General features: G+C 45.0%; 1 long non-coding RNA gene across 1 annotated transcript in view; it reads right to left on the reverse strand.

Moving 5' to 3' along the window:
* Positions 1-26,006, reverse strand: part of LOC144259972 (uncharacterized) — a 107,733-nt gene that overhangs the window by 24,519 nt on the left and 57,208 nt on the right. The window lies entirely within an intron of this gene.

Here is a 26,006-nt window from a genome sequence, read left to right on the forward strand (position 1 = left end):
AGTTGTGCTTCTGAATTCAGGTTCCTTTGGAACAGTCCTATCAGAACACTTCTCACATGGAAAGCAGACAGCTTTTCTACCGTGCTTCATCTCCGTATCCATTTAAACCCTAAAAAAACCTGAATCTCTGAGTCATGATAGGTTCCTGTATCAACTCTGAAATGTGTGTTTCTATGATAGGTTAGGGCTGTGAAATTCATTCTGATCATATCTTGCTCAAGAAGTCTAAACTGAAGCTGTTTTAGTGTGCTAATACAGATGAATTGGACATCCCAGGAATCACCCTTCCTTTACATTGGACAGTCTGGAATTCCACCCTTCTTTATCTGAAGCTTGCAAAGCAATGTGATTTCTCTCACATGCTGTCTTTCCATTTCTCCAGTGAGTTGGAGCATACCCTCTTGGCTGAATGCCAAACTCCCAGCCTGGTTGGGATGCCCTCCTGACTCCAAGCCAAATTTCCATCTGAACCTTTATCCAAGCTCAGGAAAAAATGCCTCCAATAGTGGCACTGCTAGTTTCTAGGGTGATGTTAGCTCCTCTGAGTGCCCCAGCACGTGGCTAACAGTAAGAATTCTCCATCACATAATCTGTTTGCTTTCGGCTGTTTAGCCTTTTATTTGGCACTGTCTTGGTGTAGTCTGGGTTTACACATTTTAGTTTTTGGCTTGAGCTGAGATGTCAAATGCTGCAAGTTCTGAACAATTAAAGCAGCTAGAAGAAGCTCTTCCTGAATGAAGCTCAAGTAGAACATGTGTGTGCAGGATTTGGCATGCTGTGTGTTGCAGCTCTGGCAAACAAGCTCCAGACCATATGGGAAATTCAGCGTAGTTCTGGCAAGGAACAACATAACATTTATTAATCTAGAGTGCCCTTTGAAAGCTTCAAAGGGCTTTATAGGAAAAATACAATACATTATTTAATGCAAAAAACATACATTACAGTTACAAATTCCACTCAAATCAAGAGGACAAAATATGGTTCTTGCTGCAGTGGTAGTTCAGCCATGTTGCACAACGTATATGTTTCACAGTTTAGCACACATCAGTATAATAAATTGCATATTTAAAAAGAAACACCCCCTATAATCTGAGCCAAGATAACTGAGGCAATATTACAGTGAGCATACAGTGAGCACCCCCATTGTTATTTGAACAACCATGAAACCATGCCTGGAAACACAAATATGTGGACAACGGTATATCCCGAAACCCTATAAACATACTGTCATCAATATAAAGGGAAGGGTAAACACCTTTAAATCCCTCCTGGCCAGAGGAAAAACCCTTTCAGCTGTAAAGGGTTAATTTAAGAAACTAAGATAACCTCGCTGGCACCTGACCAAAATGACCAATGAGGAGACAAGATACTTTCAAAGTTGGAGGGGGGGGAACAAAGGGTTCTCTCTGTGTGTTGCTTTAACCGGGACCAGAGCAGGAATGCTCTTCAGAACTCCTGTAAAGAGTTAATAAGCACTCTAGTTAGCTATGTGTTAGATTCTGTTTTGTTTAAATGGCTGATAAAATAGCTGTGCTGAATGGAATGGATATTCCTGTTTTTGTGTCTTTTTGTAACTTAAGGTTTTGCCTAGAGGGATTCTCTGTGTTTTGAATCTAATTACCCTGTAAGGTATTTACCATCCTGATTTTACAGAGGTGATTCTTTTACTTTTTCTTTAATTCAAAATCTTCTTTTAAGAACCTGGTTGCTTTTTCCTTGTTGTTAAGATCTAGGGGTTTGGGTCTGTGTTCACTTATGCAAATTGGTGAGGATTTTTGTCAAGCCTTCCCCAGGAAAGGGGGTGTAGGGCTTGGGGGGATTTAGGGGGGAAAGATGTTTCCAAGCGGGCTCTTTCCCGGTTATATTTTGTTAGACGCTTGGTGGTGGCAGCAATAAAGTCCAGGGACAAAAGGTAAAATAGTTTGTACCTTGGGGAAGTTTTAACCTAAGCTGGTTAAAATAAGCTTAAGGGTTTTTTCATGCAGGTCCCCACCTCTGTACCCTAGAGTTCAGAGTGGGAAAGGAACCTTAACACCTACATTTTCTAACTTGGGTGGCCCAAAGGCATCAAGAACTATGTCTAGGCATTAGAGCTGGACAGAAAAAAACTTCAGTTGAACCATTGTCCGTCAGAGAACACAATTCTATCCAAAGGCAAATGCTTTGCAAATTCATGTCAGTTTTATAGAAATTTTGTTTTGTAGAAAAACTTTGGGGAATAGCTTGGTGTTGAAACATCCTGTTTTGAGGTTTTTGGACTGAAACATTTTTATTTTTAAAATATCTTTTAATTGTGAATATTTTATTATAATATAAGAAATCATAGTCTACATGAAACATTTTGTTTTGAAAAATCAAAATGTTTCAATTGATCTGAAACAAAAAATTTGGATTTTTTTTTAGGAGAATTTCAACATTTTGCAGGGTTGTGCCCAACTAGAACACAGACAAATTTCAAAATCTCTCAATCCTCCATGAAATGGAATTTCTATCTTCTGTATAGCTCTACTAGGCATTGAACAAAGTGGCCTGGGTTTCAGAAATGCTGAGCACCTGGGACTCCCTTTGACGTCTATGGGCACTGCAGCCAATAAGTGATCTGGAAATGCACTGTCATTAACCTCTATCAGGATGATGTCAGCTGGAAGGATGAACCTTAAGCATCCATGAAAGAGATGCAGTGGTACTGAAACTGGGAAAAAACAATTTGCTTCATATTCTAATGGTACGTCTTCACTACCCACCGGATCGGCGGGTAGTGATCAATCTACTGGGAATCGATTTATCACATCTCGTCTAGATGTGATAAATCGATCCCCGAGTCGACGCCTGTACTCCACCTCGGCAGGAAGAGTAAGTGGAGTCGACGGGGGAGCTGCTGCAGTTGACTCGCCGCTCTCAGGACAGTCAGGTAAGTCGAACTAAGATACTTTGATTTCAGCTACGTGAATAGCATAGCTGAAGTTGCGTACTTAGTTCGAAACTCCCCCGCCCCTAGTGTAGCCCATGCCTAAATAAATTGGGGGAGCAGAAGTTATCACCTGTCGGCTGTTTTGGCAGCTAAGTGAATTGCGCTAATGAACTGACAGAGCAACTCTGTCAGTCATAGATTCATGGACCTCTGCCCTCCTTGATGTGATCAAATATGAAGATTCTCCAACAGTCAGATTTCTCATGGCATTTTGGATAAGGCCTATGAGCGGGACACGCATCTGGGCCATGCAAAGATAAAGGAGCTGAGGCAGGCATACCAGAAGGCAAGGGAGTCAAACTGTCACTCTGGTGCTGTGCCAAAGATCTGCCTCTTCTATAAGGATCTGGACGTGATCCTTGGCGGCAACCCCACCTCTACTGCCAAGAGCCCCATGGATACTTTGTGGGGGCTGCAGACAGTGGCCAGCAGACTCAACCCCAAGGCCAAAGTGATGGACAAGGAAGTGGAATTGGAAGATGAGATGGGACAGGCGACAGGGTTGTCCAGTACTGTTGCAAGCCAGGACATCATCTCAACTCCAGAGGTTTGAGCTAGTCCCAGCACTTCGTCTCTGGCATGCATGATGCAGGAGAGGGGAGCTCTGGTAAGTGATCATTTTGAGTTGATACTGCTCAGTTACACGAGTTAGAGCTGTCTTTTGCTTTATGCTATAAGTGGGTTAAGGAATAGAAATGTACAAGACTAGCTGTGTTTAATTCTGTTTCACATTCCCCTGTGCAACTACTCAGTGGGGTGGAACAGTGTGTTAATGTACACCATGTAGGGAGCCAGGGTGGCTCCCTTCCGAACCAGAGGGTAAAGAGCCCCCCTCTGAGCTTGAGTGGGCGGGGCCAGGCCAAGCTTCCGCCAATCCCCAGAAGGGGAAGGGTGGGACAGGAAGTACAAAGGGCGGGGCCCTCTGCCCAGTGAGGAGAGCACCAGGGAGGGAGACAGACACAGGCTGCTCCCTTGCGATCCTGCTGCTGACCCTGGCGAAGCCCTGGGCAAGGAGGAGCCTGACCTGGGGGAAGGCCTGCGGCAACCAGGGCTGCCAGCCGCTGAATACCCAGAGAACCTGGAGGCGCCTGACTGCAGCCCGGGCCAGCATGAGTCCGATACCGAGGGGGAGAGGAAGTGGCCCGCAGTGGAATACTCGGACGAGATGGAGGAACCAGAGCTGCCCGCAGCGGAATACCCGGAGGAGATGGAGGGACCGGAGCGACCCGCCTGAGAGATCGGGTAGGAAGTAGCCCAGGGGCCGCATTACACTGTGGGGTGGGTGTGTTTGGTCAGCGGGCGCAACGGCCCCGCTGACCCAGCGTGGGGACTTTCACCTCCCGCCACTGTCAGGGCCCTGGGCTGGAATGCAGTGGAGTTGGGTGGGCCTGCGTTCCCCTACCCCGGCGCGCCCCTGTCTGAGGGGTGCGCTACTGACTTGTGCCGGCGCGCCCCTGCCTGAGGGGCGCGCTACTGACTCGTGCCGGCACACCTTCCCACTAATTCCCCAACGCTCGGAAGGTGTGGCCGAGGCCGGCCATGGGGACCATATCTCTCCATCGCCCCTAGGGGCTCGGAGGACCGACCGACACCTGTCACAACCGAGATATTGCGTGAATCCTCCAGAGAGATCTCTAGGAAACTTTCTGGTAGATACTCGCCAATCTTCTGCGAAAGGTTCCTTGGCAGAGCAGCTTTGTTGTAGGAAACTTTTCCACACCAGTTGTCAATCACATGTGCAGGGCCTAAAGCAGCACACAGGTGAGCAGCACAGGGACCCGATCTGAAGCCACACACTTGTAGGAGATGCACCCTTGATCCTGGCTTACCCTCAGGAGTAAGATATTGGTGTGATGTTATTGACAGAATCTGTAACTGTATAGATCATTGTTGCAACCAAAATTCTGTATGGCACCAAATCTTGTATAAAAGGGGTCAAATAAGGTGTCTGAGACAAGGTTATGGTTTTCTGGTTATGATTATGCCATCTGTATATGTGTATTATTTTTGTAGTTGATGTTATGAATATTGGCTCTATACTGTCTGTATTTCAAACTTATGCTATGCTTCTGGATGACACCCCAGACAAGTTGGTGTCTGCTCTGCCTAGCCTGCTTGATGGCCCATCAAGGGCCATCAGCTATACAATTGACCTATTGAGAGAAGGCAGACACACCTTCTGACTCAGCAAGGTATGCAGGGACATGCCTATGGACAGAACTCTGAGGTTTTTCCATACCATGTGAGGGACAGCTTGTCCGTGGGACAAAGAAAGCAGAGACCACATGGCAAGAGACTATAAAAAGCTGCTGCAGCTCCTCCATCTGGTCTTCAATCCTGCTTCTTACCTCTGGAGAGACTTTGCTATAAATGGGAGCTCTAAACAAAGGACTGATGACCCAGCCCAGCTGTGGATGCACTCCAGAGACTTGATTTAAACCTGCAGTTTATTCTATCACTGTTACAAGCCTGAACCAAGAACTTTGCCATCACTGTATGTAATTGATTCCATTTAACCAACTCTAGCTCTCATCTAATCTTTTTCCTTTTATGAATAAACCTTCAGATTTTAGATTCTAAAGGATTGGCAACAGTGTGATTTGTGGATAAGATCTGATTTGTATATTGACCTGGGTTTGGGGCTTGGCTCTTTGGGATCGAGAGAACCTTTTTTCTTTTACTGGGGTATTGGTTTTCATAACCATTTTTCCCCATAACAAGTGGCACTGGTGGTGATACTTGGAAACTGAGTGTCTAAGGGAATTGCTTGTGTGACTTGTGGTTAGCCAGTGGGGTAAAACCAAACTCCTCTCCGTCTGACTGGTTTGGTTTGCCGTGGTGTGCATAGAAACCCCAGCCTTGGGCTGTAATTTCCCTGCTTTAAGCAATTTGTCCTGAATTGGCACTCTCAGTTGGGTCCCAACAGAACCAGCATCGGTACAATTGTCTTCAATGACCCCTGCCTGTGGAAAATGGTGGCAGAATTTACGATATTGTCCCTAGTTGCTTACAGTGATCCCCTTAAAAAAACACCCTTTGCCCCCTCTTGAAGGTGTGTCATCATCCCCCTGGCCAAACTCACCATTTTTAGGGCATTGGCCAAGCTTGTGTGTTTGCCAAGGGACAGTGAGAAAGAGGTGTATTTTACTATTATGATTAGATGATGTGAGTTTACTAACAGTCGTGCTTCTGTTTGTTGTTCCTTGCGTTTTTGCAGATGTGACCTTCAGGGGAACCCCCTACACACCGATGGAGCATCTCAACCAGATAAGGAAGCAACCAAGGAGGAGCAAGGTGTAGTAGAAGAAGAGACCCTGAGCCATGAGGCCTGAAATGATGCCTGAGGCCGAACTAAAGTAGTAGTCAGGCCCTGCTGATATAAAACAAAGTGAACAAAAGGCAGACTGTGAGCAGAAGCCAGGCCCTGTTATAAAACATGGCTGTTTCTAAGTTCACAGGTTCTGGCAAGGACAGGGCTGTGGTATTGCAAGGACACACACATTCCTGAGAAGTACTAGGCACAGGACACTTATGCAAACACATTCCAGAAGCGTGGTACCAGAACACCTTGATACTAAGTATGGTACAAACACACTCCCCAAAGATAGCAGGAACATGTTAACCCCTCCTAAAGATAAGATCAGGATGATAGTATGATGGCTAGAGATGTTTTGATTGAACCAACGTGTAAGGTAAAGGGTGCTAACGAACCGTGTGAGAGCAGCAATATGTAACTTGTTTGTATCGGTGTATAAAGAGGGGTCTCAGAAGGAGTATTTTGGCTGGGTGTGGAGGGAATAGAAAGTCCTACCATTCACTGAGCTGAGTTCATTGTTACGAGCATACAGGTACTAATGTAACTGTAGACATTGATCCAGATAGCTAGGACTGTACTTTGTTGACTATAAACCTAGCCAGGTGCCTTTGCTATTAAACCAAGACTTATGGTCTTATTAGGCAGTTTGATTGGAGTCTGCTATGCGGACTATCTGGCCAGAGCCAGTGCTGCACGTAGAGAGAACACACGTGCAGCCAATGACTAATTACAAAAGGAAGATGTGTTTTAGGAGGTCTCCAATGCTCTGATGGTGCAGAACAAGAATGCAGGGCAAGAAGGGAAACAATGAAAATTTAAAAATAAGCAGGGCCAGGACCAAATGTTTGTTGGCCAGGAGTAGGTGATAAAAGTGATAGAGGAGCAAACAAAAATGCTGAAGTCCTTAATTGCACTACAGGCAGAATATATGTGCTTGACACCCCTTGCAGCCCATACAGAACTGTTTGCCATGCAGTCCCTAAACTCCTCACATACATTCCTTGCGTCTTCCAGCCTATTGCAGTACCCTCTTCATGCCACCCCTTCAGACAGCTTCCAAAATGATAGCTGGAATTGCACACTGCGATGAAAGCCTCCATTGGGAGGGTGCCCTTCAGTGTTAGAAAATGCTTGGTTGGAAGGGAGTTATGTTGTGTTTATTGCTATTTAATAAAAAAATATATACTTTCTGAAAGGTAATCTTTATTTCTCCCCTACATAAGGTGGTTGCTCCTGGAATTAATACACAGTGGCAATTTGCATATTTGCACACTACAAATCAGTCAGGAAGCAATCATCAAAATTTTCATGCAAGGTGGCAAGTTAACAAAGAATGGCAGACTACTTTATGGAAACGTATTATTGGTGCTCATTGTCAAAATGGTGCTTCAAAGCCTCCCTTGTTTGAATAGTCCCCATTATGCCCCTCAAATAGCCCCTCATCTTGCTGCTCAAAATCAGCTGGCAGGCAATCTATCTTCACGCTCCACCCTTGGGGAAACTTTTTAACCTTAGCTTTGCAAATATTATGCAGGCCGCTATGACTGTGGGAATATTTTGCTCATTTAGCTCTAAACTGCCATAAAGGCAGTGCCAATGAACTTTTAAGCTGCCAAACACACATTCAGTAGTCATTCTGCACGTGCTCAGCCTATTGTTGAAGTACTCCTTGCTGCTGTCCTGGTTTCCCGTGTAAGGCTTCATGAGGCATGAGAGTATGCTGCGTCTCCCAGGATCCCTATGAGCATTTCAATATGCCCCATTGGAATCTTCTGGTTGGCAAAGAAAGCCCCCACTTGCAGTTTTCTGTACAGGCCGGTGTCCCTGAAAATCATGAAAATGCATCATGCGCCTTCCCTGACCACCCCGCATGATCAGTGAAATGATCCCGGTGATCCACAAGTGCCTGCAGTACCATAGAGAAGTACCCCTTTCCACTGGATGTACTCTATTGCAAGATGGTCCGGGGCCAAAATTGGGATACTCGTGCCATCTATTGCCCCACTGCAGTTAGGGAATCCCATTGCTGCAAAGTCATCCACTATTTCGCACACATTTTCAAGAGTCACAGTCCTTTGTAACAGGATATGATTAATGGCCCTACACACTTGTGTGCATGCAACCCCAGTGGTGGACTTCCCAATTCCAAACTGATTTGCTACTGACCGGTAGCAGTCTGGAGTTGCAGCTTCCACACAGTGACCGCCACGTGCTTCTCCACAGAGAGAACAGCTCTCATTTTGGTGTCTTTGCACTGCAGTGCTGGGGTAGGCTCTGTACACAGTTCCAGGAAGGTGGCTTTGCACATACAGAAGTTCTGCAGCCACTGCTCATCATCCCAGACTTGCATAACAATGCCATCCCACCACTTAGTGCTTGTTTCTTGAGCACAATAACGATGGTCCATCATGTGTAACTGTTCCATGAATGCCCAAAGTAATCTGGTTTTGCTTCTTTCCAAGGCACACAGCATGTCAGACATCATGGATTCCTGTTCAGATTCAGAGCTCATGATATACTGCATCATTAGTCGCGCTGTGTTCATAACGCTGACCACAGCAATAGAGCGCAGTGCAGGATCCACCCTTTCAGGCAGAGATGGTGGGCACACAGTAACTGGGCCATTGAAAAATGGCACAAAACATAGAAGCCCTTGGAATGATGGGACAGAAAAAAAAACCTGCATTGGACGTTGAGCCTGCACCCATGATGCACTGTGCTCCACTCTGCCTTCCCACCACTCCTAACTGCAGAAGGTGGCAAGTTGTACAGTGGGATAGCAACCCATAGTGCGCTGCTCTCACTGTCAATGCTAGAGCACCAACTGTGGCCGCACTGTACTGACAGAAGAAACATTGTGTGAACATGCACAAGTGATGTAATTATAGAGGTTTATGATCGTTGGCGTAACTTGCGTCAACTTAAGTCTGTAGTGTAGACATAGCCTGAGTGTATTAGCGTGTGATTGACTTTTCTCCCTGTGACAGGTTGGGTCACAGAAACTCCCTCAAGACTGTCAGTCAATGTGCTGGGATAACACTGAGAACAAATCCCCCCCCCCCCCCGCCAGAGAAGGCTTCCCTCTGCTCCCAACTTGCTGAGCTGGACACACCAGTCAACTACAGCACAGACCAAGAGGTTTGGCCACACCTCCCTCCTGTTCACAGAAATTAAGATTCACTTAGCCCAGGGGGTTCTCAATTAACAGGGTCTTTCCCAGCACCCAATATTCAGTCTTTCTGGGAGCCTAAATCCCAAATGAATCCCTTTTACTCTGTATAAAGCTTATACAGGATAAACTCATAAATTGTCCGCCCTCTATAACACTGATAGAGAGATATGAACACCTTTTGCTCCACCAGGTATTAATTACTTACTCTGGGTTAATTAATAAGCAAAAGTGATTTTATTAAGTATAAAAAGTAGAATTTAAGTGGTTCCAAGTAACAACAGACAGAACCAAGTAAGTTACCAAGCAAAATAAAACATGCAAGTCTAAGCTTAATACAGTAGGAAACTGAATACAGGTAAATCTCACCTGTAAATCTCACCTCATAGATGTCCCAATAAGCTTCTTTCACATACTAGACTACTTCCGAGTCTGGGCCCAATCCTTTTCAGACCAACGTTATGGTTTATGGCCTGGGTCCAGCAATCACTCACACCCCCGTAGTTACAGACCTTTGTTCCAGTTTCTTTCAGGCATCTCTTTGGGGTGGAGAGGCCATCTCTTGAGCCAGCTGAAGACCAAAATGGAGGGGCTTCCATGGTCTTTTATATTCTCTCTCTTGTGGGTAGAAACCCCTTTGTTCTTCTGTGCAAAATCACAACAACAAGATGGAGTTTATGGCCACCTGAGCAAGTCACATGTCCATGAATGATTCAGCTTTTTACAGGTCGATGCCATTGATTACATGTTAGTTTAAACTTTCCCAGGAAAGTTCAGATGTGGATTGGCATCACCCAAAGTCCATTGTCAGTCAAGTGTTTCTTGATTGGGCATTTACTCAGAATAGTCCTTTCTCAAGAAGCTGACCAAATGCTTCACTGATGCTACTTAGAATCAAACACATTGAGATACACGTACATAGCCAATATTCATAACTTCAAATTCAAAAATGATACACACATACAGACAGTATAATCATAATCAGCAAATTACAACCTTTCTGTAGCCCTGGTCTACACTAGGACTTTAGGTCGAATTTAGCAGCGTTAAATCGGTGTAAACCTGCACCCGTCCACACAATGAAGCCCTTTATTTCGACTTAAAGGGCTCTTAAAATCGATTTCCTTACTCCACCCCTGACAAGTGGATTAGCGCTTAAATCGACCTTGCCAGCTCGAATTTGGGGTACTGTGGACACAATTCGATGGTATTGGCCTCCGGGAGCTATCCCAGAGTGCTCCATTGTGACCGCTCTGGACAGCACTCTCAACTCAGATGCACTGGCCAGGTAGACAGGAAAAGAACCGCGAACTTTTAAATCTCATTTCCTGTTTGGCAAGCGTGGCAAGCTGCAGGTGACCATGCAGAGCTCATCAGCACAAGTGACCATGATGGAGTCCCAGAATCGCAAAAGAGCTCCAGCATGGACCGAACAGGAGGTACGGGATCTGATCGCTGTTTGGGGAGAGGAATCCGTGCTATCAGAACTCCGTTCCAGTTTTCGAAATGCCAAAACCATTGTCAAAATCTCCCAGGGCATGAAGAACAGAGGCCATAACAGGGACCCGAAGCAGTGCTGCGTGAAACTGAAGGAGCTGAGGCAAGCCTACCAGAAAACCAGAGAGGCGAACAGCCGCTCCGGGTCAGAGCCCCAAACATGCCACTTCTATGATGAGCTGCATGCCATTTTAGGGGGTTCAGCCACCACTACCCCAGCTGTGTTGTTTGACTCCTTCAATGGAGATGGAGGCAATACGGAAGCAGGTTTTGGGGATGAAGAAGATGATGATGATGAGAAGGTTGTAGATAGCTCACAGCAAGCAAGTGGAGAAACCGGTTTTCCCGACAGCCAGGAACTGTTTCTCACCCTGGACCTGGAGCCAGTACCCCCCGAACCCACCCAAGGCTGCCTCCTGGACCCAGCAGGCGGAGAAGGGACCTCTGGTGAGTGTACCTTTTAAAATACTATACATGGTTTAAAAGCAAGCATGTGAAAGGATTACTTTGCCCTGGCATTCGCGGTTCTCCTAGATGTACTCCTAAAGCCTTTGCAAAAGGTTTCTGGGGAGGGCAGCCTTATTGTGTCCTTCATGGTAGGACACTTTACCACTCCAGGCCAGTAACACGTACTCGGGAATCATTGTACAACAAAGCATTGCAGTGTATGTTTCCTGGCATTCAAACAACATCCGTTCTTTATCTCTCTGTGTTATCCTCAGGAGAGTGAGATATAATTCATGGTCACCTGGTTGAAATAGAGTGCTTTTCTTCAGGGCACACTCAGAGGAGCCCATTCCTGCTGGGCTGTTTGCCTGTGGCTAAACAGAAATGTTCCCCGCTGTTAGCCACAGGGAGGGGGGGAGGGTTGAGGGGGTAGCCACGCGGTGGGGGGAGGCAAAATGCGACCTTGTAACGAAAGCACATGTGCTATGTATGTAATGTTAACAGCACGGATTACCCTGAAAGAGTGTAGCCACTGTTTTATAAAATGTGTCTTTTTAAATACCGCTGTCCCTTTTTTTTTCTCCACCAGCTGCATGTGTTTCAATGATCACAGGATCTTCTCCTTCCAGAGGCTAGTGAAGCTTAGAAAGAAAAAAAAACGCACTCGCGATGAAATGTTCTCCGAGCTCATGCTGTCCTCCCACACTGACAGAGCACAGACGAATGCGTGGAGGCAAATAATGTCAGAGTGCAGGAAAGCACAAAATGACTGGGAGGAGAGGTGGCGGGCTGAAGAGAGTAAGTGGCGGGCTGAAGACAGGGCTGAAGCTCAAATGTGGCGGCAGCGTGATGAGAGGAGGCAGGATTCAATGCTGAGGCTGCTGGAGGACCAAACCAGTATGCTCCAGTGTATGGTTGAGCTGCAGCAAAGGCAGCTGGAGCACAGACTGCCACTACAGCCCCTGTGTAACCAACCGCCCTCCTCCCCAAGTTCCATAGCCTCCACACCCAGACGCCCAAGAACGCGGTGGGGGGACCTCCGGCCAACCAGCCACTCCACCACAGAGGATTGCCCAAAAAAAAGAAGGCTGTCATTCAATAAATTTTAAAGTTGTAAACTTTTAAAGTGCTGTGCTTAAAGTGCTGTGTGGCATTTTCCTTCCCTCCTCCACCACCCCTCCTGGGCTACCTTGGTAGTCATCCCCCTATTTGTGTGATGAATGAATAAAGAATGCATGAATGTGAAGCAACAATGACTTTATTGCCTCTGCAAGCGGTGATTGAAGGGAGGAGGGGCGGGTGGTTAGCTTACAGGGAAGTAGAGTGAACCAAGGGGCGGGGGGTTTCATCAAGGAGAAACAAACAGAACTTTCGCACCGTAGCCTGGCCAGTCATGAAACTGGTTTTCAAAGCTTCTCTGATGCGTACCGCGCCCTCCTGTGCTCTTCTAACTGCCCTGGTGTCTGGCTGCGCGTAACCAGCAGCCAGGCAATTTGCCTCAACCTCCCACCCCGCCATAAATGTCTCCCCCTTACTCTCACAGATACTGTGGAGCACACAGCAAGCAGTAATAACAGTGGGAATATTGGTTTCGCTGAGGTCTAAGCGAGTCAGTAAACTGCGCCAGCGCATCTTTAAACGTCCAAATGCACATTCTACCACCATTCTGCACTTGCTCAGCCTGTAGTTGAACAGCTCCTGACTACTGTCCAGGCTGCCTGTGTACAGCTTCATGAGCCATGGCATTAAGGGGTAGGCTGGGTCCCCAAGGATACATATAGGCATTTCAACATCCCCAACAGTTATTTTCTGGTCTGGGAATAAAGTCCCTTCCTGCAGCTTTTGAAACAGACCAGAGTTCCTGAAGATGCGAGCGTCATGCACCTTTCCCGGCCATCCCACGTTGATGTTGGTGAAACGTCCCTTGTGATCCACCAGAGCTTGTAGCACTATCGAAAAGTACCCCTTACGGTTTATGTACTCGGTGGCTTGGTGCTCCGGTGCCAAGATAGGGATATGGGTTCCGTCTATGGCCCCACCACAGTTAGGGAATCCCATTGCAGCAAAGTCATCCACTATGACCTGCACATTTCCCAGGGTCACTACCCTTGATATCAGCAGATCTTTGATTGCGTGGGCTACTTTCATCACAGCAGCCCCTACAGTAGATTTGCCCACTCCAAATTGATTCCCAACTGACCGGTAGCTGTCTGGCGTTGCAAGCTTCCACAGGGCTATCGCCACTCGCTTATCAACTGTGAGGGCTGCTCTCATCTTGGTATTCATGCACCTCAGGGCAGGGAAAAGCAAGTCACAAAATTCCATGAAAGTGCCCTTACGCATGCGAAAGTTTCGCAGCCACTGGGAATCGTCCCAGACCTGCAACACTATGCGGTCCCACCAGTCTGTGCTTGTTTCCCGAGCCCAGAATTGGCATTCCACAGCAAGAACCTGCCCCATTCGCACCATGATGCATGCATTGGCAGGGCCCATGCTTTCAGAGAAATCTGTGTCCATGTCCTGATCACTCACGTGACCGCGCTGACGTCGCCTCCTCGCCCGGTATCACTTTGCCAGGTTCCGGTGCTGCATATACTGCTGGATAATGCGTGTGGTGTTTAATGTGCTCCTAATTGCCAAAGTGAGCTGAGCGGCCTCCATGCTTGCCTTGGTATGGCGTCCGCACAGAAAAAAGGCGCAGAACGATTGTCTGCCATTGCTCTGACGGAGGGAGGGGCGACTGACGACACGGCTTACAGGGTTGGCTTCAGGGAGCTAAAATCAACAAAGGGGGCATCTTTACATCAAGGAGTATTTCAGGCAGGACTTCACGGAGGGTTCCAATAAGAAATGGTGCACCTAAGTTATCGTTCTTATTGGAACAAGGAGGTTAGCCTGGCCTCTGATTGATACATGGCTAGATTTACCTCGCTGCACCTTCTCTGTGAGTGACTGCAGTGTGACCTAGAGGAATGAGTCCCCTAGACAGGGGAGGAGGCAAATGAGTACAAAACAAATCTGGTCTATTTCTTGTTTTGATCCACTCCATCTATCTTTTACATCTTTGGCTGGCAGCAGACGGTGCAGAAGGACTGCATGCCATCCTCATCTCTTGCCTGCCTGGCAGAAGATGGTACAGTACGACTTGTAGCCATCCTCATCTCTTGCCTGCCTGGCAGAAGATGGTACAATACGACTGCTAGCAATCGTCATCTCTTGCCTGCCTGGCAGAAGATGGTACAGTACGACTGCTAGCAATCCGTATCGCCTGCCTGCTCACCGTAAGACGGTTCAATAGGACTGACTGCAGGACTAAAGAGAATGACCTGGTCAAGTCACTCTAAATTAAGTCCCTGCGCCCATGTCTGTCCAGGCGCTCCCAGCCGACGTGGCCAGGAGCACCTCGGACATGACGATGACGGCTACCAGTCGTACTGTACCATCTGCTGCCACAAGGCAAGGGGTTGCTGCTACTGTGTAGCAAAGCCGTACCGCATCTGCCAGCACCCAGGAGACATAGGGTGATGGTTACCTGAGCGGGCTCCATGCTTGCCATGGTATGGCGTCTGCACAGGTAACTCAGGAAAAAAGGCGCGAAACGATTGTCTGCCCTTGCTTTCACGGAGGGAGGGAGGGAACGGAGGCCTGACGATATGTACCCAGAACCACCCGCGACAATGTTTTAGCCCCATCAGGCATTGGGATCTCAACCCAGAATTCCAATGGCAGCGGAGACTGCGGGAACTGTGGGATAGCTACCCATAGTGCAACGCTCCAGAAGTCGACTCTAGCCTCGGTACTGTGGAAGCACTCTGCCGAGTTAATGCACTTAATGCACTTAGAGCATTTTCTGTGGGGACACACACACACTCAAATATATAAAACCGATTTCTAAAAAACCGACTTCTATAAATTCGACCTTATTCCGTAGTGTAGACATACCCATAGACACCTTACTTGACCTCCTTTGTATAAGATTTGGTGCAACTAAAGGACCTTGGTTGCAGCAATGATCTATACAGTCACAGTTCATGTCGAGAATGTTCACACTCCCATCTACGCCCTCCAAACTTTTAGCTATTTTGTTCACATAGGTTCCCTCAGTCCTTCCCTCCTCCAGGGTTGTGGGAACCTGGCTTTCAGATATGACTGTAATTATTACACGCATTTATAAGGCTTAAATTAGGTCACTAGCATTCCTAGTGAGGAACCTGAGTCAAACTCAGTGTAATAAATGTGTGTAATAAATTTCTCAAACTTGTTCAAAGTGTTTTTTTCTGACTAGGAATTTTCTCTTGCCACTGCTTCCTCCAAGCTACTTCTATGTTTAATTCACTGCTCCTAGATTCTCAGAACATATCCTTGTCCAGAACTGCATTCTTTCATTTATAGTTTGAAAGATGCTTCCTTGCAGAAATGCCTCTCACCACTGTCTTCAATGCCTGGTTTGATCCTTCCAAAGGGCTCTCTGTGGGACTAATTGTGAAAGCTATCTGGAAGGCACAGTAAATCCAGAATGCAGCTGCACTTTGGGCCAGTGCAAGCATATTACACCTGGGTTCTGCTTTCTGGCCCAGGATCTTGGCCTCTATGCCTATACCCAAATCACCATACAGATCACCTATGCATCTCCAACTTGCTGTGCAACCTATGCTATGCTGGATGAAGCTGGAAGCAGGACATTCTGTGTTAGCAGACCTATGTCACTGGAATTCAACCCTGGCAGAAATACACAAACAGAGCCATATTTAACAAGAGCTGGGCTCTCAGAGGACAGGCCAAATCCCTCTTCATTTTCTGTCAAAAAGCTTCAGGCAGAAGAGGTGCTGTGAGAAGTTTGTCTCTCTAGGGATGATCCAGTTCCCACAGGAGTCAATAGGAATTTGACTCAAGCGCCTAATTAGGAATGTTAATGTCCTAATTTAAGCCACAAACTGTGCCAGATACCACTGTGATGGATGCCTTTTAAATATGTATAACAATAAATACAGGCGTGATCAGTCCACAGACCCCGAGTTGCATGTTAATTGCAGAAAATTTATAAAAAACAGGATCTTAGGAGGTCCAAAAGCAACCTTCAATCTCAATAACTATTCTTTTCCCATTCTATATATTAATTTATCATCATCATTGGCGTAAGCAGTGCATTAGTGCTCATTGAAAACTATAGAGAAAGAGCACTAGAAAGTGTTTCTTAACTGCATCTTTATCAAAGCATTCATTTGAAATTAATGCTTTCATTTCTCGATGATTTTGCTTTAGTTCAAGGTTACATCATTAAGTTTTTGTACACATTGGAACTTTGGATATGCCTTAGTATTTTAATGCTTGTTGAAGTATATGCAACCTAGAATTAAAGCAGCATTTCTAAATAAAGGGCAGCTTTTTCACCCTGGGTTGTTGCAACAGCTAATTTACAGCCAATTATATATGTATAGTTGGGATTATTTTTGCCAATGTGCATTACTTTGCATTTATCAGTGTTGAATTGCATCTGCCATTTTGTTGACCAGTTACCCAGTTTTGTGAGAGCTCCCTGTAATTCTTCACAGTGAGCTTTGGACTTAACTACCTTGAATAATTTTGTATCATCTGAAACTTTGCTATTTCACTGTTCATTCCCTTTTCCAGCTGATTAATGAATATGTTGAACAGCACAGATCTCAGTACAGATCATTGGGAACCCCATTGTTTACCTCTCTACACTGTGAAAATGAACCATTTATTCCTACCCTTTGTTTATTGATCTATGAGCAGACCTTCCCTGTTATTCCATGATGATCCTTTGGTGATGGACCTTGTCGAAGGCTTTCTGAAAATCCAAGTACACTATATCGACTGGATTATCCACATGCTTGTTGAACCCCTCAAAGAATTCTAATAGATTGGTGAGGCATGACTTCCCCTTACAAAAGGCATGTCAACTTTCCCCCAACAAATTGTGTTCATCTGTGTTCGATAATTCTGTTCTTTACTATAGTTTCTACCAATTTGCCTAGTACTGAAGTTAGGGTACTGGCCTGAAATTGCCAGGATCACTCCTGCAGCACTTTAAAAATCAGTGTTACATTAGCTACCTTACAGTCATCTGGTACAGAGGCTTGTTTCAGCAATGGTTACATACTACAGTTAGGAGTTCTACAATTTCATATTTGAGTTCTTTCAAAACCCTTGAGTGAATACCATCTGGTCTTGGTGACTTATTACTGATTAATATATCAGTTTGTTCTAACATTTATTGACACATCCGTGTGGGACAGTACTTCAGATTTGTCACCCAAAAAGGATAGCTCTGATGTGGGTATCTCCCAGACATCCTCTGAAGCGAAGACCAATGCAAATAATTCATTTAGCTTCTCTGCAATGACCTTGTCTTCCTGGAGTGCTCCTTTAACACCTGTGATGTCTAGTGGCCCAGCTGCCTGTTTAGCAGGCTTCCTGCTTCTGATCTACCAAAAAAGTCATTGTTAGTTTTTGCACCTTTAGCAGGTTGCTTCTCAACTTCTTTCTTGGTCTGCCTTATTATAGTTTTACACTTAACATGCCACAGTTTAAGTACCTTATTATCCTCACTAGGATTTGACTTCCAAATTTTAAAAGATGCCTTTTTGCCTCTGATGGCCTCAATTACTCTGCTGTTTTCCCATAGTGGCATTTGGTTGGTCCTCTTATTGTCTTGTCTCATTTGGAGTATACATTTAGTCTGAACCGCTATTTTGGGGTTTTTAAAATGGTCCCCTGCTGCTTGCAGGCATTTAACCCTTGTGACAGGCAGCTCCTTTTAATTTCCATCTAGAAAGCATCCTCATTTTAGTCTAGTTTCTCTTTTTGAAGTTAAATGTTACCCTGGTGCGGTTTTTTATATGCCCCCTATAGGTATGTTAATTTTAATTATATTATGGTTACTATTACTGAGCGGTTCAGCTATAGATACCCTGTGGGCCAGATTCTGTGCTCCATTTAAGACTAAATCGGGAATTGCCTTGCTCCTTGTGGGTTCCAGGACTAGCTGCTCCAAGAAGAAGTCATTTATGGTGTCTAGAAGTTTTATCTGTACGTCACGTCCTGAGATGACATTTACCCGGTCAATATTAGGCTAGCTGAAATCACCCATTATTATTGTGCTTCTCTGGTTTTGTAGCCTCTCTAACCTCCTGTAGCATTTCACAAGCACTGTCACCATCCTGGTCAGGTGCTTGGTAGTGTATTTCTACTGCTATACTCTTATTATTCAAGCATGGAATTTCTATCCTTAGAGATTCTATGGTACAGTTTGTGTTGTGTAAGATTTTTACCTTATTTGACTCTATGCTTTGTTTAACATATAATGCCATTTCCCCTACCAGTGTGACCTACTCTGTTGTTCCTCTATATTTTATACACTGGTATTATCATGTCCCATTGATTACCCTCATTCCACCAAGTTTCTGTGATGCCTATTATATTAATATCCTCATTTAATGCTAAGCACTCTAGTTCACCCATTTTAGTATTTAAACTTTTAGTATTTGTATATAAGCTCTTGTTCATTTTGTCAATATTCAGTTGATTGCTTTCATGTACTATATTTAAATGGGACTCTATTTTGTTTGAGCGTTCCACTACCTTCACACCTGGCAGGCAATTTACCATGTGGTTCTCCCAGTCATCACAAACCCAACTATCTATATTTCTAATAATTGAATCCTCCACTACTATTGTCTCTCTTCCTAATAACAGGGGTCCTGACCCGTGCAGCGATATCCTCCATGCAAGAGAATATCAGGACATCATCTGGAAGGTGGTTCCCAACTAGTTTCCCTCCACTCCAGCTTGATGTTCTCCGGCCCCAAGACTTTCATCCTCCTTAACAGCACAGGGCCGGAGATGAGGTGAAAGTCCCTGAAAGTCTCTTTTATGGACCTCTCTGTCTCCCTCTGTTCCTCCAGGTGAGCCACTCTTGCCTCAAGAGCCTGTACTCTGTCTCTGAAGGCTGTGAGCTGCTTGCCCCACATGAACACATTCTGCCTCTCCTCAAGGCAGTAATCATGAATGTTGGATGTTGCACTCAGTGCAATAAACTGGGTGACCTCCCACCCTGCTGCTGGTCTTCTGTCTGCATTTTTTACTCTGTTTTTTTTTTTTAATATAGCCTAAGTTAAGTAGCCTTTTTTCTGACAATAGCAGGTTTTGATTAAGGTGATGTGTTCAACAGTTTTCAGTTAAGCAGAGGAGGCTAACTATGAAACAGTATTACAAAAATTTGAGGAGTATTGTACTCTACATAAATATGAAACAGAAGGGATGTTTTTAACTTGAGGATACAAAAAGGTGAAATTATAGAAAAATTTGTGACTAATCTAAGGCTGAAGAGTCAATCTTGCAACTGCCTGATAAGAAATCAGATTGTGATTGGAATCCAAAACAAAAAGCAAAAGAGATTGCTGTGAGACCCAGAATTAACCCTTGATAAGACAAGTAGTATTTGCCAACCAACAGAAGTTACACTGTCCAGAATGAAGTTTATGGAAGGTGGACAGTGCTCTGACACTGTAGACATGATTGGGAATCCAAAATATCACAAGAAAAAAAAGATCTCAGGCAGAAAGACATGTAGAGCTCAAAGTCAGAATTAAGCAAAACATGGAGCTGCACAAACCATGTCAGCCAGCACAAGGCCTAGCACACAGGAAAAATTGCAAGATGTGTAATAGGTTACATCATTTTGCAAGGACGAGCAGAGTGTGCGCAGCCTGGAGAAAGAGGTCTAGGACTGCGCAACTAGCTCAGATTTATTTGTTCTAGGAGCAATGGACACGGTTGCAGCAGAACACTGAAAGCAAATGGGACATCTATTAATTTTAAGTTGGACACTGGTGCACAAGCCAATATGTTGCCATAAAAAAGTGTTAACATTGTTTAAAAAGCCACAGATAATGAAAAGTAAACTCAGGGCTTACAGTGGTGAGCTTATCCTCCCACTGAAGCAATATTCAAATTAAATGTATGGGAAAAGAATGAGCTGGAAAAGACACAGTTTGTAATAGTACCAGGGAAACATGCTTTATTGGGTTAAACGTGTCAAGCCCTTGTCTCATGAAAAGCGTGCACTCATTGGAAGGGCAGGGGCCCAAAACAGTTCAGGAAGGGTTTGAGGACACCCTCGAGGGGATAGGGAAGTTCTCAACAGCATAAATCATAGAGGTGACAGAGCCCAACTACCTGACAATTCATGCCCCTTTGAAATTTCCCCTCACCCTAAAGCAGAGGCTAGAAGAGGAGCTGGATAGTCTGATTGCTCTGGGAATCACACAGTGAATAGAAGAACCCTCAGAGTGAATACACTCCTTGGTCACTGTAGGAGAAAAAGACGGCGCCCTTTGCTTATGTGTAGGCCCCAGAAGAATTACATAAATATGTAAAAGAGCCATTTCCCACTTCCTACAAGGGGAGAAATTTTTAGGGAGATGACCAATGCCAAATATTTTTCTATGGTGGATGCATCAGTAGAGTTCCTAGAAAAACTGGGCATCTGTTTGTGCACATTCAATATCCCCTTTGGGCATGCCATTTGGGTTGTGTTTGGCTCCTGAGATGTTACACCAGAAAATACAGCACATTTTTGATGGTCTAGAGCAGTGGTGAGCAACCTGTGGTCCACAGGCTGCATGCAGCCTATCAGGGTAATCTGACTGTAGGCTGCGAGACATTTTGCTGACGTTGACTGTGAGCAGGCACAGCCCCCTGCAGCTCCCAGTGGCCACGGTTTGCCGTTCCCAGCCAATGGGAGCTGCGGGAAGCCCACCACTGGTCTAGAAGCCACTCAGGTTTACACAGATGATGTTTTGATCTGTGGAAAACCAGTAGAACAGCATGAGCAGAGGTTCTGGAAAGAACCAGAGCAGCGGGGCTAAAACAAAACAAAAATGTAAATTCTGTATAATGGAAATAACAGACCTGGGAGAGGAGTTAATGCAGCAAAGTGTAGAGGTCGATCACAGTGAGGGTGAGGCTGTCACCAACATGCCTGCCTCAACAGACATGGCAGGGGTACAAAAATTGCTTGGAATGGCGAGCTATGTAGGGAAATTTGTGCACACGTTACTTGTTCAAACTACCATCCTGAGAGCGCTACCATGCAAAGATGTCCAAATGGACATGGGATACAAATTTTAATAAACAATTTGAGAAACTGATGGCGTCAAAAAGGTCCCAGTCCTGAGGTACTATTACAATAAGTGCAGAACTAAGTTGTACACGGATGCCTCCAAGGAGAGGGTATTGGCACATTCTTCTGACAGCAGCATGGTCAAAATTGGAGACCAGGGGCTAGACCAAAGGGATTTGGGTGCCTAATCACCACTTTAGGCACCTACGCTGAAAATTTATATCCTCAAAAATCCCTGCTCAGCTGCCATCTAACTCTGTAAGTGCTGAAATTTCCATGGACAAAGTCCTGTGGGCACCTTTAAAAAAAAAACAAAACAACCAAATAAAAAACCCCTATCTGTGAGCAGGTGCACAGCTGCTAAGTCAAAACACCAAGGCCCTAGCTTTGAATGTGTACTTCAGTTCCAGCTGTTCAGTTATGCAAAAGTACTAGTGTGTTGTGCTGCCTTGGACTGAACAGAGGTCACTTGCACTGTGAAGTAGGAAAGAGCTCCAAAGGACTGTGTGGGAGAAAGATACAACGAAAGTGAGGAGGAAATGAATGCAGGGATGTAGACAGGAGTTATGCAGGGTCTGGAAGCCAGGGGTAAGAACTTTGAATTCTTCATGCCTGGGTTTGCACTTTCAAGCATAGTCTAATAGCATCATAGATTTAGAAAGTAGAGATGAAAAACTACCTGTACATGATCCAATTCCAGATCAAGGCCAAATTTTCCATAACACTCAGAGCCCTTTTTCCAAATGATCCTAGAGTCAGTTGAACCTGGAAACAAGCTTTTGAGTATAGGAAAACTAAGTTAGTTCCTATTAAAATGCATTTTCTTAAGATAAAAAACACAAGGATTTAATGTTAAAGTTTTAAGTGGCCTTGCCAGAAGTCCCAGTGTTTTTATTCTGCTTACTGATTGATACTTGAATGATGCTTTGCTCTTGAGCATCTGAGTGTCACTGCTCCCTCCATGTACGCAAACACACACCCCTTCCATTTATTTGAAGCCAAACCCTTTATCCTTGCACTCCAGTTAACATCAGTTTCTCATTAAGTTTAGCAATGATTTAACCTTAATTACTGGGTGGGATATAGTAAAACTAAAGTGCCAATTCATTCCAAGACTAACACACATATTTAACAGACTCTAGGACTCTTAGTGGGTGTGAACGATAACACAGCACAGATAGGAACAAAAAGGCTTTCATTTAGGCAAACAGCTGTCCTGTGAAGTAGAATGCTCGAAGAGTGCAAATAGTTGGAGGGAATTTCTCCATGGGCCCCCCATGAGGCTCCCACTTAGTATAATGGAAATTTGAACCTAATTCAAGTTCTCTTGTCGTATCACACCAATTCCAAATTCTGTCACCGTATGAAATAGGATATCAGAGTCCATGTCTGCAAAAGTCCCTAATGCCAAAAGAACTCCATTAAAAAAATAGAAGCCCAGATCCTATACGGTTTTATCTTCAAATGGGACTTAATGTTTCCATTTTTTTCCGTTGGACTCTTTCTGACTAGTTGTTGGTTATAAAGCTGCAAAGCAGGCGCTGATAACCTTGTCTTGCATGATACTGTGGTTTGTGAATGCAAGAGGAGAGATGCAATGGTCTAGTCTTGATTTAAAGAATAAAAAGACAATTCTATAAAATTCCACAAAAGCCTTAAGTACCTTTGTGGATGGATATTTGGAACCTCCCACTTCTATGCAGTGGTGATGCTATGTCCTTCAATGCTATGGACTCACTTTTCTCTAGTACCTTTATTCAAGAAGGATCCCAAGGTGCTTGTAGATAGATGTGCACATTGGTTGATTAATGGCACAGCCCTGCTGAATTCCTCATTTTCACAGCATAGAGTGCGCTTAGGCTTAGTGATTTGGGTTCTCTCATTTATAGGCCATGATTCTGCAAAAGTGTATGTGTATGTTTAATATTAAAGTATGTAAGCTGTTGCAAGTGAAATCACTGGAACTATTCATGTGCTTGAAGTCAAGCATGTGCATGTGTGTTTCCAGAATCAGACTATAGTTAGCATTGATACCTGAACCCTTTCTTTAGTTACGTTGGTCTCAAATGAATTAATATTAACAGCAGTGGAATTCTAACACCGGCCCAAGTCATCCTTCCACAGGAAAAACCCGTACAGGTGATAAACTTCACAGCTTCCCATTAGATCATCCTATCAGAGGAGGGGGCATGGATTTACATCCCCCTCCCCTGCTTCCTCCACAGAATGATCAGAAGGCATGGTGTGGCCATTGTAATGGACAGTGGATTACTCCACACACACCAGACAACAAGAACACAAAGGCAAACACATGCACACACTGCTTCAAACTCAGAGCTGTGGAGGGAAAGAGAGGGACATGCTGACAGGCAGTGTTGTCATATACTGTGAATTTCCATGGTTGTAAGGGAACAATATGAGTACATGGTGACTTAGGTACCCAAGTTCATCACTCTGGTGTAATGTGAGAACCTGAATAGAATAAATACTGCAGGAAATTTCCATCTCTCCCCCACCCCCCATCCCTGTGCAGGCTTCTTCTTCAAGTACTGTCCCTATGAGTGCTCCATTTCAGGTGCACATGTGGCCCATGCACCTTTGATTGGAGATTTCTGGTAGCAGTTCCTATTCAGTCTGTGCATGCGCCCTAGCTGCCCTGGGGCCAGCTATATAGGGCAGCACGGATGAACCGCCATCAGTTCCTTCTTAACTGCCTCTTCCTGTGTTGGAACTTATTGTAGTGCCTGCTCTAAAATTTCTCTAGGGAGAGCTTAATTTATTGTTGTATTTAGTTGTTAGCCTTAGGTTTAGCTACTTACTTTAGTTTTAGATACTTACTTTCTGTTTATGAGATATTCACATCCCATAAAAATGTAACAGGTTTGAGGTTCAAGAGGAGGTTAAAAAAAAAAAAGTAGGGAAATTAAAATTGGGTTCCTCATGGACCTCTCCCTTCAACCTGCCTAAGATCTGGGCCTGGCTACCACTCCTGTACAGCAGCCTTTGAGTGAACATAATACTCCATTGACCTCCACAACCTGCTCACCCTCTACACCATCGTGGGACAAAGCCACAGAAAGTAGCACCAAAGCTTCTAGAAAGAAAGTTCCAGATCCCCTCAAAGAGAAGCTGCTTCCAAGAAACCTAGAGACCTCCCATTTTGGAGACCTCGCATCCCAGAAAGGGTACTTCTGAGGCTTGAGGCTTCACCAGAACCAAGAGCTCCTCATCTAAGGCTTCAGGCTCTAAGATTCATGGCACCCAGCATACCAAGTTGGCATCAAAGTCAACCTCGGTACCTCTCAGGCATGACTGCAGTGGCAGAGACCTTAAGGCCTCTGCATCAAAGAGGCTGCCACCAACCACAGGTCCTCCAGCATTATCTCCAGTACTCAAATTGACATTTACTAGATTACTAGATCAAGACCATTGAGCAAGGGACATCCTTGGTACCACGGTCTACCACAGCAGAGCTTCATGTGGTTATAGTGCAGATCCACCCAGTACCACAGAAGTTTAGATTCTCCAAGGACTTGTCTCAGATGATCCAGAGTCCCCTTTATTTATGAGTACCAAAAGACTTCTGGTACCAGAATCTTCCAGGTCACCAATACCTTACCCTTCTCCAGTACCCCCAGTAAGGTTGAAAAGAGACAAACCTCATCACTACGCATGTCTGCTCATCCCTTGGACTATGATGAGGACACTTTCTCAGACTCTCAGATTTCATTACAATGCACCCCCAGTCCTGACTTTTCTTCTGAGAGAGAGGTTTCAAAATTCAGAGAGCCTCATGTTGCCCCTCATCCATCCTGGTCTGAGCAACACTGGATGCCCCTTCCCTTTCCTTATGGCCATCCTCAGTGGTCCTATTGGGACTCATGGGCTATTTATCTACAAGAGTTTTCTAGAGCACCAAGTTACTCCAGTGGGGACCACCAAAGACAACCTTCTCCTGCTCCCTCTGTTCTGCCTTGCCAACCTCTACCCCAAGAGTTGTCTTTTGAGGAACAAAAGGCAAGAGCTGATGAAGTGACACACAACTAACATCTCATCTTCACCAGATGAAGCTGTGTTGCACACCACACCCACACCATTTTATGCAGATGATTTCAAAACATTTCCAGGAACTTATGAATGCTGAATTGCTCCAAATTCCCTTAGAGGAGGTTCATGAGACAATATATTGGATATTTTGCACATGGCAGCCTCTGATCAAGTGCCCTCGCCTGTAAACGAGGCTCTATTTGAACCTGCCAAAGCTATCTGGCAGACTTCATCGCCACACCTTCAACATGTAAAAGAGCTGAAACAAAAGTATTATGTTGCAGATAAGGGCTTTGAATTTTTGTTTACTCACTCTTCACCTAATTCTTTGGTGGTTGATGCCATCAGTGAGTGTGGCAGACAACCTCTTTCTAAAGCAAGACCATATAATGAAGACCAAAAATGCCTAGAT

The sequence above is a fragment of the Eretmochelys imbricata genome, chromosome 2 (assembly GCF_965152235.1).
Source record: "Eretmochelys imbricata isolate rEreImb1 chromosome 2, rEreImb1.hap1, whole genome shotgun sequence".
Lineage (NCBI taxonomy): Eukaryota > Metazoa > Chordata > Testudines > Cheloniidae > Eretmochelys > Eretmochelys imbricata.